The following is a 14,438-nucleotide window of genomic DNA, read 5'->3' as shown; positions in this document are numbered from 1 at the left end:
AAGAGGCACTGAGTTTGAAGGTAGGCCTTGAAATACATCCACAGGTACACCTCCAATTGACTCAAATGATGTCGATTAGCCTATCAGAAGCTTCTAAAGCCATGACATCATTTTCTGGAATTTTCCAAGCTGCTTAAAGGCAGAGTCAACTTAGTGTGTGTAAACTTCTGATCCACTGGAATTGTGATAGTGAATTATAAGTGAAATAATCTGTCTGTAAGCAATTGTTGGAAAAATGACTTGTGTCATGCACAAAGTAGATGTCCTAACCAACTTGCCAGAACTGTAGTTAACAAATTTGTGGCGTGGTTGAAAAACGAGTTTTAATGACTCCAACCTAAGTGTATGTAAACTTCCGACTTCAACTGTAAGTACAATCACCAAACAACCTTAGTATTTTGCAGTGGGCTAAATCAGGGTGGCTCTTGGTAGTCTTACACAAATCTACTTTGAAACAAAAGTATACATCTCACACACATGGTCATGTGCTTAAACATAGACACCTGTACCATGTCAGATAGAGTTGTAAATGTATTACATTTGGAATTTTCATCCCAATATTACACTTTATAGCCATCACAGAAGACGGAAATATAATAAAACCGTTTAACATAGAAACACCAGATTTTCGGCGGGTTTTTAAAAATAATGTTTATAAATTATGAAAAACATTAATAACACCCCACCCATGAGGCCACTAGATGGCGAGTTGGTCATTTGACTGCAGGAAAGGAGATGGCGTGTGTCACGTTGTATAAATGATTGGAGACAGGCGCAGGAATACGCAATAGGGGGTTTTAATTTTAATACTCCACCCAAATTACACATGCCATGAACGGCACGGGGACGAAGCCCAAAACAAACACGTATACAAAACACACAGGGATATAACCCAAACAAAAGAGCGAGGTTAAACCTCTAATAAATACACAGGACGAGACCTGTAATAACAATTGCACAAAACACGCAGCACGAAATCCGAAACAACACAGGTACTCACAGGACCAATGGACATGGTAACAATAACCAACCAGACGGTGAACTGTGAACAGAGGACACATATATAGAATTACTAATCAGGGAGAATGGGAATCAGGTGTGCATAATGAAACAGTTCAGTGACGCCTAGAGGTCGGTGACGTAGACCTCCGGAGCTGGCGCACGGAATGAGCAGCAGTACCAGGAGCAGTACAGGAGAATCCATGACAGCAGACGCTCAGACAGTTAGCTAGTTACTGGTTAGCCAGGTCTTCAGCCAGCATGGGACAAAAGAGGGGAGGGTCATTCAGAACTCTGAAGCAGTTGATGCTGCTGTGAACCGCATCACAAGAGACATGTCAATCTGGAGATCTATAAAATAAAATAAAAGGACATTATTGATGCAATTTCAATGTTGTTTGAGTTGCTTTGTGTATCACCAAATTTGCTTGAGATTATTTTACTGAAACACTGCTCACTGCATCCAACCTTCCTCTGACATTACCACCATTCTTCGCCCAATGGGAAACTAACTGAATGATACGAAGTGTGTTGCAAAATGGATGACAGGCGTTGCATCTGAGTGGATAAAATATACATTTCATTTCATTCTTTTGGACCCTTCAGTGGTGCATTTAACTGCTCAGTGGCAGTCAGTGCTGAAGCAAATTAGGGCTCAGAATCAGTGGTGTAAAGTACTTACTGTAAGTAATAAATATTTTAAAATACTACCCCAATCATTTTTTGGGGTATCTGTACTTTACTTTTCATATTTTTGACAACTTTTACTTTAACTCCACTACATTCCTAAAGAAAATGACATACTTTTTACTCCTTACTTTTCCCTGACACCCGGAAGTACTTTATTTATTTTATTTATTTATTTATTTATTTATTTATTAAATTGTCTAATTCACAAATTTATAAAGAGAACATCCCTGATCATCCCTACTGCCTCTGTTCTGGCGGACTCACTAAACACAAATGCTTAGTTTGTAATTATGTCTGACTGTTGAAGTGTGCCCTTGGCTATACGTAAATTTAAAAACCAAAAACATCATGCCGTCTGGGGTTGCTTAATATAAGGAATTTGAAATGATTTATACTTTTTTTTTAAACTTTTGATATTTAAGTATATTTTAACGATTACATTTACTTTTTATACTTAAGTATATTTAAAAACATATACTTTTTTACTTTTACTCAAGTAGTATTTTACTGGGTGACTTTCACTTTTACTTGAGTCATTTTCTTTTAAGGTATCTTTACTTTTACTCAAGTATGACAACTGGGTACTTTTTCCACCACTGCCCAGAATAAGTGAATGGTTTAAGTGTTCAGGGATTTGAGCACATGGCTATTTCTGTTCTTATGATGCCTATTACCTTTCAATTACAGATGTAGGATCTTCATTTGAGTCAGTTAGCTGCAGCAGGAAAATAATCTGACAGCAACAGAAAATGTGAATTATTATGTGAATTATAATTCATGGTCATTTTTTGTAAGAGTTTGATAAAAAATATTGTTAGGGCAAATCAAGTTGGAAATTTCTAAGTGGAAATTACAAACTTTAGAATGCTTTTTAAAACTCAAATACACTTCAAGTTTGCATTTCCTGCTTTACAGGAAAATTCTCAGCAACAAAATAGTGACCAAATTAAGATCCTACATCCGTAGTCGTGTTAGAGGTCTATACAACAGCTTGTTATTGGCAGAAGGATTTGGGAAGGTTACTATAAAACCCCAACCGTATTTCCCCCCCTACCCTTTTACATTTAAAATAAATCTAAGTTTTGTTTGAGAAGAAAGACTTGGACTTTTAGGTTTATCAATCAGAAACATAAGATATATATTCACCAGTGTAATGACAAGTGTTGCAGTCTGAACAATTCTCAATTGAAATGAATAAAACAAATAAAACAGTGTGCTAGTGCCAAGAAAAAGTGGTGTGTGTTCTGAGCCCTATTATTTCTATTGCAGGTAACATCCTGACTACGACTCAGGGATGTGTACTGTAGGCCCACCGCAGAATTAGAGATGGAATGACTGCAATGACAAGTGTGGTCTGACCCTGGTGGTGTTGTAGTTTCTTCAGCCTGTTCATATATTATAGTCAACTTTGGTGGGTGAAGTTAAACGGCAAAATATCTATCAAATGAAAACGAATCCAATTCTTCACAAAATAACTTTCTTTGAGAAACGTTCTCATGATAAAATGAAAAATAGGATCTCAGTATTTTCCTCACTTACTTTCAGCCTCTCAGAGGAGTTTATTTGATTGGTTAATAAGTGTTTCCGTTCTGTCCAAATTCAATTAAAATGAGGAAATTGTGGGATTTAAAGAAGAGGTATTTTGTGACGACCACGCATGTCAATGTGAATAGATGCTCTCACAGTCATCACACTCAAACCCACAACCAAGCGCTTATTAGCATACTTACATCTTGAGGAGTACCGGCTTTTACTCTTGTCAAAGTCAAATGATCCAAACGGAAACAGCAAATCTAAAACTGAGGAAGTATTATACTGTACCTATTTAGACTCATTCAACTTGCATGAAAGGTTGCTGGTTTGAATCCCCGAGCCGACTAGGTGAAAAAATATTTTGATGTGCCCTTGAGCAAGGCCTTAATTGCTCCTGTAAGTCGTTCTGGATAAGAGCGTCTGCTAAATGAGTCAAATGTAACATGTACTATCCCTGTCCTCTATAATAATGAATTGGAAATATATTTCATTATTTGATGTGTTTTGATTTGTCTTCTCCAGCCCTGCGGCAGGTAACATGTTGTGATCTAGACAGCATCAACAAGGTAAAGGCCATCTCCCTCATCCCAACAGTGATAATTACCAACATTGCTATTGATCCGAGAGTATCGATGCATCGCTAATTGTTTGCAGCGATTTATTTATTTGATTCACTTTCCAGACCAATGTGAATATGTTAACCTTGAGCCCAGGAACGAGGAAGGAGGATGAAGTACACTGGGGGGGGAAACACACATTAAGAAACTGATTCAACAGCTAGTTGTTTTGGTGTGTTTTTCCGCCTCACTCTGAGAGAGAGGAACGTCATTATGTTATGTTCATGAGTTCCACAAACAGAATGCCAATTTGGGCCAAATTAGACCAGATTGAAGGATTTGTATTTTATTTTGCGGTGAACTTAGATGGTACAGCCTTGAAAATCTTCGAGGCTCCTTGCCGGAGTTGGGTCTCTGTGGAGCTCATTGGGAGAAACCAGGATGCCAAGCTTTCCTCGTATTGATCAATTACCCAACTATATTATCGATGATATGGATAATAATACGATTATTTATCATTAAAACAGATCAGGAATTGGATTAAATGCATCAAATATGTAGCAAAATGTAGCTTTAATTTATGTTATCGACGTATCGGCCCTAACATAAACCCAAGGTCATTGTGGTAGGAATATATGATTTTAGATGAGGTGATTGGAGGGAGAAGAGGCTAAGAAACTAGCTGTGTATTCTTATGATTTCTACCTAGGAAAACAAGTTAACCTTTCAAGTTTGGGGAATTGATAAAAATCCATTCTAGACTCCTTGCCTTTCCTCAAAACAGTGGTGAATATGAGATATGAGGACTGCGGAAAACTATTAACTTAGCAGCATAAGACACCATTATCGACTCTATGTCTAACTGAATGTGTAATCGATTAGTGAATGATTTGCAGGAATCAATTAGGAACCGTGTAATTATTTACATATTGTATCTCTTTCTACTATAAAAGCCCGTTCTGACTCTCTTCTGCTGACTAAATCATTAGCTCAATAATACAATGCATGAGTCTGATTCACATTACAGGGCTGACCCGAAACGTGCTGGCTCGTTTGGCCTTTTCACGGGTGCTTTCCTACACGTTGGTGGCGTGGTTAGGTTTGGTAAGGCCCTATAGTGGGAAACAGGCACCAGTGTGTGGGTGTTCCTCCCCACCTAATGGAGTACCAGATATTCTGATAGAGTGTGATAGTGACCACAGGTGCGCCGGAGGTCCAGTGTAAATATCATACATGCAACAGGCCATCTGCCAAGTGTAGGGCTGTTACCGTGGAGACAGCTGGCCTATACCAGGGCATCTGGTGCTTGTCACAACCACCCACTAATCAGATACCTGCTTATGTCTTTGGTCTGCACAGCGACTCGACAAGCTACAGGGCCAAACTGGTGTTTCATACAAAGTGGGAGTCAATCAAACCGCTGTTCTGGTATCAAGGTGGGATGCAGTAGCGCTAGATATACTGTAGGATCTATGGTGGATTTTAGGATAGAGGCTCTATGGTGGATTTTAGGATAGAGGCTATATGGTGGATTTTAGGATAGGGGCTATATGGTGGATTTTAGGATAGGGGCTCTTTGGTGGATTTTAGGATAGGGGCTCTTTGGTGGATTTTAGGATGGTGGATCTATGGTGGATTTTAGGATGTGGATCTATGGTGGATTTTAGGATAGGGGCTCTATGGTGGATTTTAGGATAGGGGCTCTTTGGTGGATTTTAGGATGGTGGATCTATTGTGGATTTTAGGATAGTGGCTCAATGGTGGATTTTAGGATGGTGGATCTATAGTGTATTTTAGAATGATGGATCTATGGTGTATTTTAGAATGATGGATCTATGGTGGATTTTAGGATGGTGGATCTATGGTGGATTTTAAGATGGTGGATCTATGGTGGATTTTAGGATGGTGGATCTATGGTGGGTTTTAGGATAGTGGATCTATGGTGGATTTCTCTGTGGGTCAGTCAGTCCGTGTGATTTGGAGTTCAGGCTGATATAAGTGGACCTGACGTGTGCTGGCCTGAGGAGAATTCAGTCTGACCACTGCATGCTGCCCTTTCACCCTCATGAACCAAGCCCAAGGCTCAGTCCCATTTAACAAACTGTTCTCTTTCTGGTACAATGAGTGGATTAAGTGTGCAGTGCCAGTGCAGTATGCCTCTCACTTCGAGACACAGACACACCCCGCCCACACACGCATGCACTCCCACACACGCATGCACTCCCACACACACACACACACACACACACACACACACACACGCACGCACGCACGCACGCACGCACACACACACACACACACACACACACACACACACACGCACGCACGCACGCACGCACACACACACACACACACACACACACACACACACACACACACACACACACACAATGGCTGTCAATGTGGCAGTGGTAGGTAAGGTAATTACAGCAGTATTTATTTTCTCCTGCGCTCTCTCCTCCCCTTCCCCCGCCCCACCAGATTGCGAGGCCGAGGCGAGCCTCTAGCAGTGCAGTGCTGAAGGTGTGTTTGTGCTGCTATGCCCTCTGGCTTGGCTGCCAGCTTATTCCCACTGATCTGAGCCAGAAGGCAGACTGCCGAGGAATACCGATCACCTTGCCCAGACCCAATCCTTTGAGCTTGACTCTGGCATCTTTCCCTTCTGTCTGTTTCCTCCTCGGCTCCTCTCTTCCTCTTCTGAAGTTGACAACAAAGACATCCTCGGGGTCCCTCTTGATGTAAGACCCGCTCTTGATCTTTTTCTCCCTATGTTTTTGTTCCTTATAGTTGCACTACTTTCATATTCCGCTAGCACAATATTTACACACCAGAAGACAGACAGGGTGAATCTTTCTTGCGAGTGCTCAGACCTGGACGAAGAGCTCTGGTTAATCTCCTGGAAGACCCTCTGATCACCTGGTCATGTTGGAGAGAGGGAGGGATGGACAGAGAGATGGAGGGATAGACGAGGAGGAAAATGACAGAGCCGGCCATTCGTTGTCCAAGGCCTCCCATCATGATAGAGAGAGAGAGAGAGAGAGAGAGAGAGAGAGAGAGAGAGAGAGAGAGAGAGAGAGAGAGAGGGCGCGCGGGCGGGTGGGAGAGAGAGGGTGAGAGGAAGGGTGGGAGAGAGAGAGAAAGTGAGGGAGAGGGAGGGAGAGAGAGAGAGAGAGAGAGAGAGAGAGAGAGAGAGAGAGAGAGAGAGAGAGAGACGGAGAGTTGATCAAATCACCCCTCTCTCATATCCAACATTGCCCAACCTGATGATCCAATATTAAACCCCATCTTGTTAGAAACAGAGCCAGGTAAAAAAGGGACTGGCTGCCCCCTTCTAATAAATCCCAAACCCCTTGAACTTTTCATCATCAGCAGTCCAGGTCTTCTACAGTACCAGTACCACAACTACCACTAGCTCAACATCTACTGAACCAACCAGCACGACCCCCAACACCCCTACCCCCACCTCCCTCTATCTCTCCCTCCTATTCCCCTCCTCCCCTCTTCCACAAGGAGAAGTCTCTTGTGAGCTAATTAGCGTTGGAACGGAGTCCAGAACAGAAAGAGGGAAGGAGGAGAGGGAGAGATTGACGCGGCGCGTTAGCTTTAGCGGTCAGGCTACTGACAGAGGTTGACGGTGAGCTGGGGCTAACCGCCGGCTCCACACAACTGCCAGGGACAATAAAGGGAGCCTGGAACTGTGTTTGTGTGTGTGTGTGTGTGTTTGTGTGACAGCTAGACTTCTTCTAGAGGGGAGTCTGGAGAGCTAGGCAGCCCCTTACTCCCTAACAGTCATTGGCAGCTCCAAGCTTCCTCCAGGATTTTAGACGGATGGAAGAACCACACAGCGTTGACGCCACCACCTGAGGCCTTCTGAGTGGAGGAAAGTAGAGATACTGACCTGACCATCAGTAGAGGAGCGGTACAGTTCACTCATCTAGCAGACACTCTTATCCTGAGCGACTTACGGGAGCAATTAGGGTTAAGTGCCTTGCTCAAAGGGCATATCGGCAGATGTTTTACCTGGTCGGCTCAGGGATTCGGACCAGCAACCTTTCGGTTACTGGCCAAATGCTCTTAACCGGTAAGCTAACTGCTGAGGTAGAGGAGGAAATGTAGAGTAGGGTTTCCTATACAGTCTGAGGCACCTGTTTCACACCACACGCCAAAGAAAAGAAAAGGGCTGAGCTTCTACTGAAATCTTGTTGAAGGATGCGTCCTCTTTAACTCTGTAACAGAGCAGGTGAAAGTTCTTCATTGCTATTTCCAAAGCGATCTACCATCGTTACAGACAAAGAGTAACTCCCTTCATGCAAGTATGCATGGAGAGAGCGATATAGCTGGAGAACCCGGAATGATAAAAAACACACACACAAACTATTTCTCCAAGGGATCAGGCAGAACTAAAGGATGGTCCAACAAACCTCTGCTCTAGCACTAGCATGAAGGAAAGGTCAGGAGGAAGGGCGGCCATTACTCTTTTATAAACTTCACTTATTTATTTGGTCAAGTTAACCAATCAAAACGGCTGGATGAGAAGTAGCGGCTGGGCCCATAAAGCAAACAGGGATAATTAGCAACACAGGAAGTGGCATCTCCTTGTGTACTTGTTCTGCCGCTCCACCCTACCCCACTCTTCCCAACTCACTTTTTATATGTGGGGAAGGTGGAGAGCTAAATATTTGATGTAGTTGCCCGTGCCTCTGTGAAGCTCAAACACAGAGCCAGCTTTGTAGCGCTGGTTACTGGTCAGGTTATTGTTTTGTTGGTGTACGGTTGATCTGAATGGACGGGGCAGACACATCGGAATGGAATGCAGAATTGACTGAAGTCAAAGCACTAGGGAAGATAGCGCCAATGCTGCATTTGCGTGTAGTTGCGTCTTCTTGTGTTCAGGCCAATGATTAAAATACAAAGGCCATTAGATTGATTTAGTTTGGTGTAGAGATTGAGTCCACAGTAATTGATGGTGATATGCAGTATCAGTAGTTTGAATTGCCATCTAAAAGCACAATCTGCTACTTATCAAAGTGGATCTCTCAATGTCTCAAGATGATCCCCAATCTTAAATTACGTTGCTATCTCAGGAGACAAACAGATTCCCCCATATCACCCTGTTTACATGGGCCTAATTACAGTGCATTATACACAGTGTTTTAGTCCTGGTATAAACCGTAGCCATCTCTCCAGGGATCTGTTGAAGTGTCTCCAGTGTAATCCTCTATCCTCTCTCTCTCTCTCTCTCTCTCTCTCTCTCTCTCTCTCTCTCTCTCTCTCTATCCTCTCCTCCTCTCTTTCCCCCCAAAGATTGTAATCACTGTACTGTACGTACACATTAGGGTACTAATGGGTTCTAGTGCCAGTGAGACTGAAGAACTAGCTAGCTAATTAGTTAACATAGCACATTATCCGTCCAAATATTTGACTTGCAATGACACTCTCCTGTTATTGGAGGCAAATGAGACAGCTGTAGCCTTAGACGCTTTGAAGTTGCGGAGATGCTTAGTGTATTTTTCTACATTGCATGTTGTACAATGGCGGTGTGATCTAGGCCAATACACAGGTTATTCGCAATGCATAGCGTAGTACGCTAGCCAACAGAGCTACATGAGCTAAATAGGACTGCAGGTAGCCTAGCGGTGGAGAGGTTTGGGCCAGGAACCAAAAGGTCACTGGTTTGAATCCCTGAGCCGACTAGATGAAAAACACTGAACCCTTACTGCTCCTGTAAGTCGCTCTGGATAAGAGTGTCTGCTAAATGTATATGTTATGTGGTTATACAGTTCTCTTTGTAATTATTGGGACAGTGAAGCATTTTTTCTTATTTTGGCTCTGTACTCCAGCACTTTGGATTTGAAAGGATACAATGACTACACTTCTACATTCATGGTGTTGCTACCATGATTACAGATAGTCCTGAATTAATTGTGAGTAATGACGCACAAATATCACCCCCCCCCCCCCCACCCCCACCCCCCCAAAAAACAATAGCTAAGCTCCCCAGTTCTTGTAATCATGAGAGGTTAACATATCTTGGGGAATGTTTTTCTGCGTCTGTAAAATTCTGACTCATCATTATTCACGATTCATTCGTGGCCAGTGATTGGGCCTCAATGTAGGCTGCAGCCTCTATGAGTTAGTGATTGCTGTTCAGCAGTCTGATGGCCTTGAGATAGAGACTGAAAAACAACTTCTATCTCAAGGCCATCAATCAGACTGCTAAACAGCCATCACTAACTCAGAGAAGCTGCTGCCTACATTGAGACCCAATCACCGGTCACTTTAATGAATGAATCACTAGTCTCTTTAAACAATACACTTTAAATAATGCCACTTTAATAATCTTTACATATCTTACATTACTCATCTCATATGTATATACTGTATTTTATACCATCTGTTGCATCTTGCCTTTGGCGCTCGGGCATCGCTCATCCATGTATTTATATGTACATATTCTCATTCACCCCTTTAGATTTGTGTGTATTAGTTGAGGTTGTTGGGGAATTGTTAGATTACTTGTTAGATATTACTGCACTGTCGAAACTAGAAGCACAAGCATTTCGCCACACTCGCATTATCTGCTAACCATGTGTATGTGACCAATAAAATTGGATTTGATTCAGGACTATCCGTAATCATGGTGGCATCCACATCAATGTGGAAGTGTTTCGAAACATATTATATTCTTATTTACAGTAAAAGTGACTCCAAAATGACACAATACATAATTGAAACACAAATATAAAACAGCAAACGCATTCAACAGGTTTGTAGTCACAAGTTTGATGTAATTATTGCATAGGAATTTAGGGACCAAACACTTAACCTTAGACTACTTTTATACACATATAAGTGAATTTGTCCGAGTACTTTTGGTCCCCTAAAATGGGGGGACGTTGTACAAAAAGATCTGTAATTTCTAAATGGTACACCTGATATGGTTGAAATACCAGGGGCGCAAATACCAGGGGCGCAAATACCAGGGGCGCAACTTTCACAAGGCCCCCCCCCCCCCCCCCCCCCATTCTGAAATTGCATTTTTGTCCCCCCCAGTTTTATCATTGGAATATGGTACAAAACGAGGCAACAGTGTGGACCATGAGGACGCCTCCTAGCGGTCAAATAATATATATATGATGTCCCCCCCACTTTTAAAACCAAAGTGGCGCCCCTGGAAAATACCCTCAAATTAAAGCTGACAGTCTGCACTTTAACCTCATAGTCATTGTATGATTTCAAATCCAAAGTGCTGGAGTACAGAGCCAAAACAACCAACAATGTGTCACTGTCCCAATAATTACGGAGGGCACTGTATAACCACATTTAGCTAGCTTACTACGCTATGCATTGGGTAGAACTTATTTATAGGCCTAGATCCCACTGCCATTTGTAAAATATCAAATGTGGTAAAATACACTGAACATTTCCACAACTTGAAACTCAGCGTCTATAGCTACAGTTGTCAGGACAGTGTCATTGCAAGTCAAATATTCTGACGGATAGTGTGCTATTTTAACGATAAGGTGATGAATGTGTCCGATTCTGTCTCTACCCCGGTTAGCGTTTGGTCTCCACATGTTTTCATCCAGTATTCTCATATAGTGAGCGTTAATGTCGTCGGAGTGATAATAAATATCGAATGTGAGCCCTTCTCTTTTTCCATATCTGGCACACTTGTCACTGGCGCTGTCTTGGTAAAAAATGACCCTTCTGATGAAATAATTCACTCTTTTATCAATAAACCTCGCTGTTGCTGTATAATTCAATCCCTTACGTTCAATCAGAACCTATTTCTTTATTTATAAGTCACATCAGTATCTCTCTCCTTGTGATGTGGATCCTTTCGAAACAGCTTTCTTTCCACGCCTGTCTCAGTACATGATTCTACTCTTTCTATACAGGCCAATAGAAGTAGACGAACGGCTCATTGATCAACTTTCTCCTCTCATCACAGCGTTTGCCGTCATTGTCATTTTTCCTCCAGAATGTTCTTAATTAAAAATGCAGAATTTCCTTTGATCACATATTGAAGGATGAACGTTGTATGATGTATAGTTTCCCTCGTCTTCAATACACATTATAATCGTTTTTTTTTGTGTGGAAGGATCTAACCCCTTTCTCATAGCAAAACCAAAATAATTGTCACAATATTTCTGAAATTCTAACATGCTGCATGTGTTGTTGTCCCAGAGTGGTGCTGTTTAATCTGTTCTAATAATGATAATAATGCCTCTATGTAACAACCTCAGGGCGTTCCAACGGCATCGGCTGTTGGTCTATTGATTAGTTAGACAGAGTCACGGTTGGCCTCTCCTGTGTACTGGAGGCCAATTGAAAGGATCTGTAGTCTATTTATCTCTGCTCAGATTACAATGAACACGTTTAATACCTCAGAGGGTAGGAACAGAACACAAGCCACATCTGAAACAGCAATAGGAAAACCTGATAAGCAAGGAAACCTATGGTATGTCGGTCCATTTCGCTCTCTGACGATAGTTCGTTATCCAAAGTAAGAGAAACGAGTGTGTTTCTGTTCCTGTGTGTTAGAACGTGGATCCATCCGGGGAAATGGGTGTTTTCCTGCTTTTGTGTTTTCATTCTTGGTTGGAACAGTTGGCTCTGCTGTATACCTCTGAGTGCTATGAATTATTGAAGCTCTTTTAATGACAGCACAAGTCCTAGATAAAACTGTGACCCTGTAGACATTGATCTCTGCAGACGGCCCAATAAACTCATTTGGACGCCTCTTGATACGGCTAAAGGAAGGCTTATATTCAAACGGCTATCGACCGCAAGCCAATTATTCTGTTTTGTTTTTCATTATTTGACTCGGATGGATTGATTTCATGCCAGTGGTTTGAGGATCACGAATGTATGCTATTTACCTCAATGACTATTGTTGTGTTACAGTTCATTGCAATACCTCACAGGTAGGACCAGGGCTTTTCTCAGGTTTGAGCCAGTCTCAATGTGAGCCACTTCCTCCTATACCAACAACACTGTTCTACAGATGTAAGATCTAAATTTGACCAGTTTCTCACAGCAGGAAAATTACATTATTCTGCTGCAATAGGAAATGTGAATTATTATGTGGATTATAATTAATGGACATTTTTGTAGGGGTTGGTACATTTATCATTCATTTCACATTTTTCAATCAAGTTTGAATACACTACAAGTTTGCATTTCCTCCTGTGGCGCAGGAAAGTTCTCTGTGACAACAGAGTGACCGAATTAAGAGAGCACATCTGTGTAGCCTGGTTAACCAGACTGAACACTGCGCTCACCAAGTGAAACAAGGAGTGTAGCCGCAGCATTCCGTCAGGTTTAACCAAGCTACCTGTTGTGCTGTAGGTCAAGACTCAACCCCAAAGATATCTTACTCCATAGAAAGGCAGCTGTACAACTAAATGCATTTGTGTCAAGAGGAGTTTTATCAATACGGACAACAAGAGCTACGACAGACAAATCGGGTTGCAGTTTGGTACCATTTCAAAGCCGGGTCTTTATGCATGCTAGCTATGCATATCAAGTGATAATTTGGGCCCTTTTGGAGCCTATTAGCATGTTCTCCCTAAAAGACAGAGGGAATATACAAAGCCACCACAGAAATTAGTGTTATATTTATAATACCACTCTGCACCTCCCACATAAAATGCATATGGAGTAAACCAGAGAATTGTCTTGTCAAATTGTCCATCGTGGCTTCATTGTGGAGTACGGCTGTTGTGGAAGGGACAGGAGGACACACACACACACACACACACACACACACACACACACACACACACACACACACACACACACACACACACACACACACACACACACACACACACACACACACACACACACACACACACACACACAGTGACGGGAGTGACGAGCCATCCTGTGATTGAAGGAACATTCCTGGAGGCACCCTGCAAGGCTTGTCTGATTCCGAGGACCAGTCACCAGGGAACTGCTACCGTGGCAACCATTGTGTGTGTGTGTGTGTTTGCCGCCACCCACTGGCATTCCAAAAACAAACTTAGTGTGACCCCACAGTGGCAGCCCACATCCACTCTGACACACACGCACAACCATGCGCATACACACACGCACACTGAGCCAGCTTTGATGAATGTAGTAGAAAACTAGCTACACTTGTGAAGGAAACGTATCTTGATATGAGAAAACATCCCTCAAGGGTAGTGGTGTATTGATTGGGGAAAGTTGTATAGAAGTTGTATGTGTTTTTTAACACTTCCTAGTTGTACGAAGTGGTGAAAGATATATGAAAGTAAGTAGAGGTGTAGATATATCAAGCTAAATCACTTTTACTCATCCTTGATATGTGATGATTATGTGCATCTTTATACACGGGTCAATACGTTGAAATTACTTCAAATTCATAATGTTCGGAAAACATACGGGATGAGCTTGGCACGTAGAGCCCTATCAAGGTTTTTAAAGGTCTAGTTAGCAAAGGCAATAGATGAGAGATGTCAGTTTCACAGTTTATGAGCTCTGTTTGTCTCTGGGGGCCTGCCGTAGCCTCTGGCCATTCTCCCCTTACCTTAGGCATCATCTGAAAAAAATAAAAAACTGATGCTTGGAGTCATTCTGCATCCCTGCATCTGCCTGAAAATAATTGGTCAGGCACCTTCTCTCACA

Source organism: Oncorhynchus clarkii, chromosome 19 (assembly GCF_045791955.1).
Source record: "Oncorhynchus clarkii lewisi isolate Uvic-CL-2024 chromosome 19, UVic_Ocla_1.0, whole genome shotgun sequence".
NCBI classification, from domain to species: domain Eukaryota; kingdom Metazoa; phylum Chordata; class Actinopteri; order Salmoniformes; family Salmonidae; genus Oncorhynchus; species Oncorhynchus clarkii.
The sequence above is the reverse complement of the archived record's forward strand: the minus strand, read 5'-3'. Positions refer to the sequence as shown.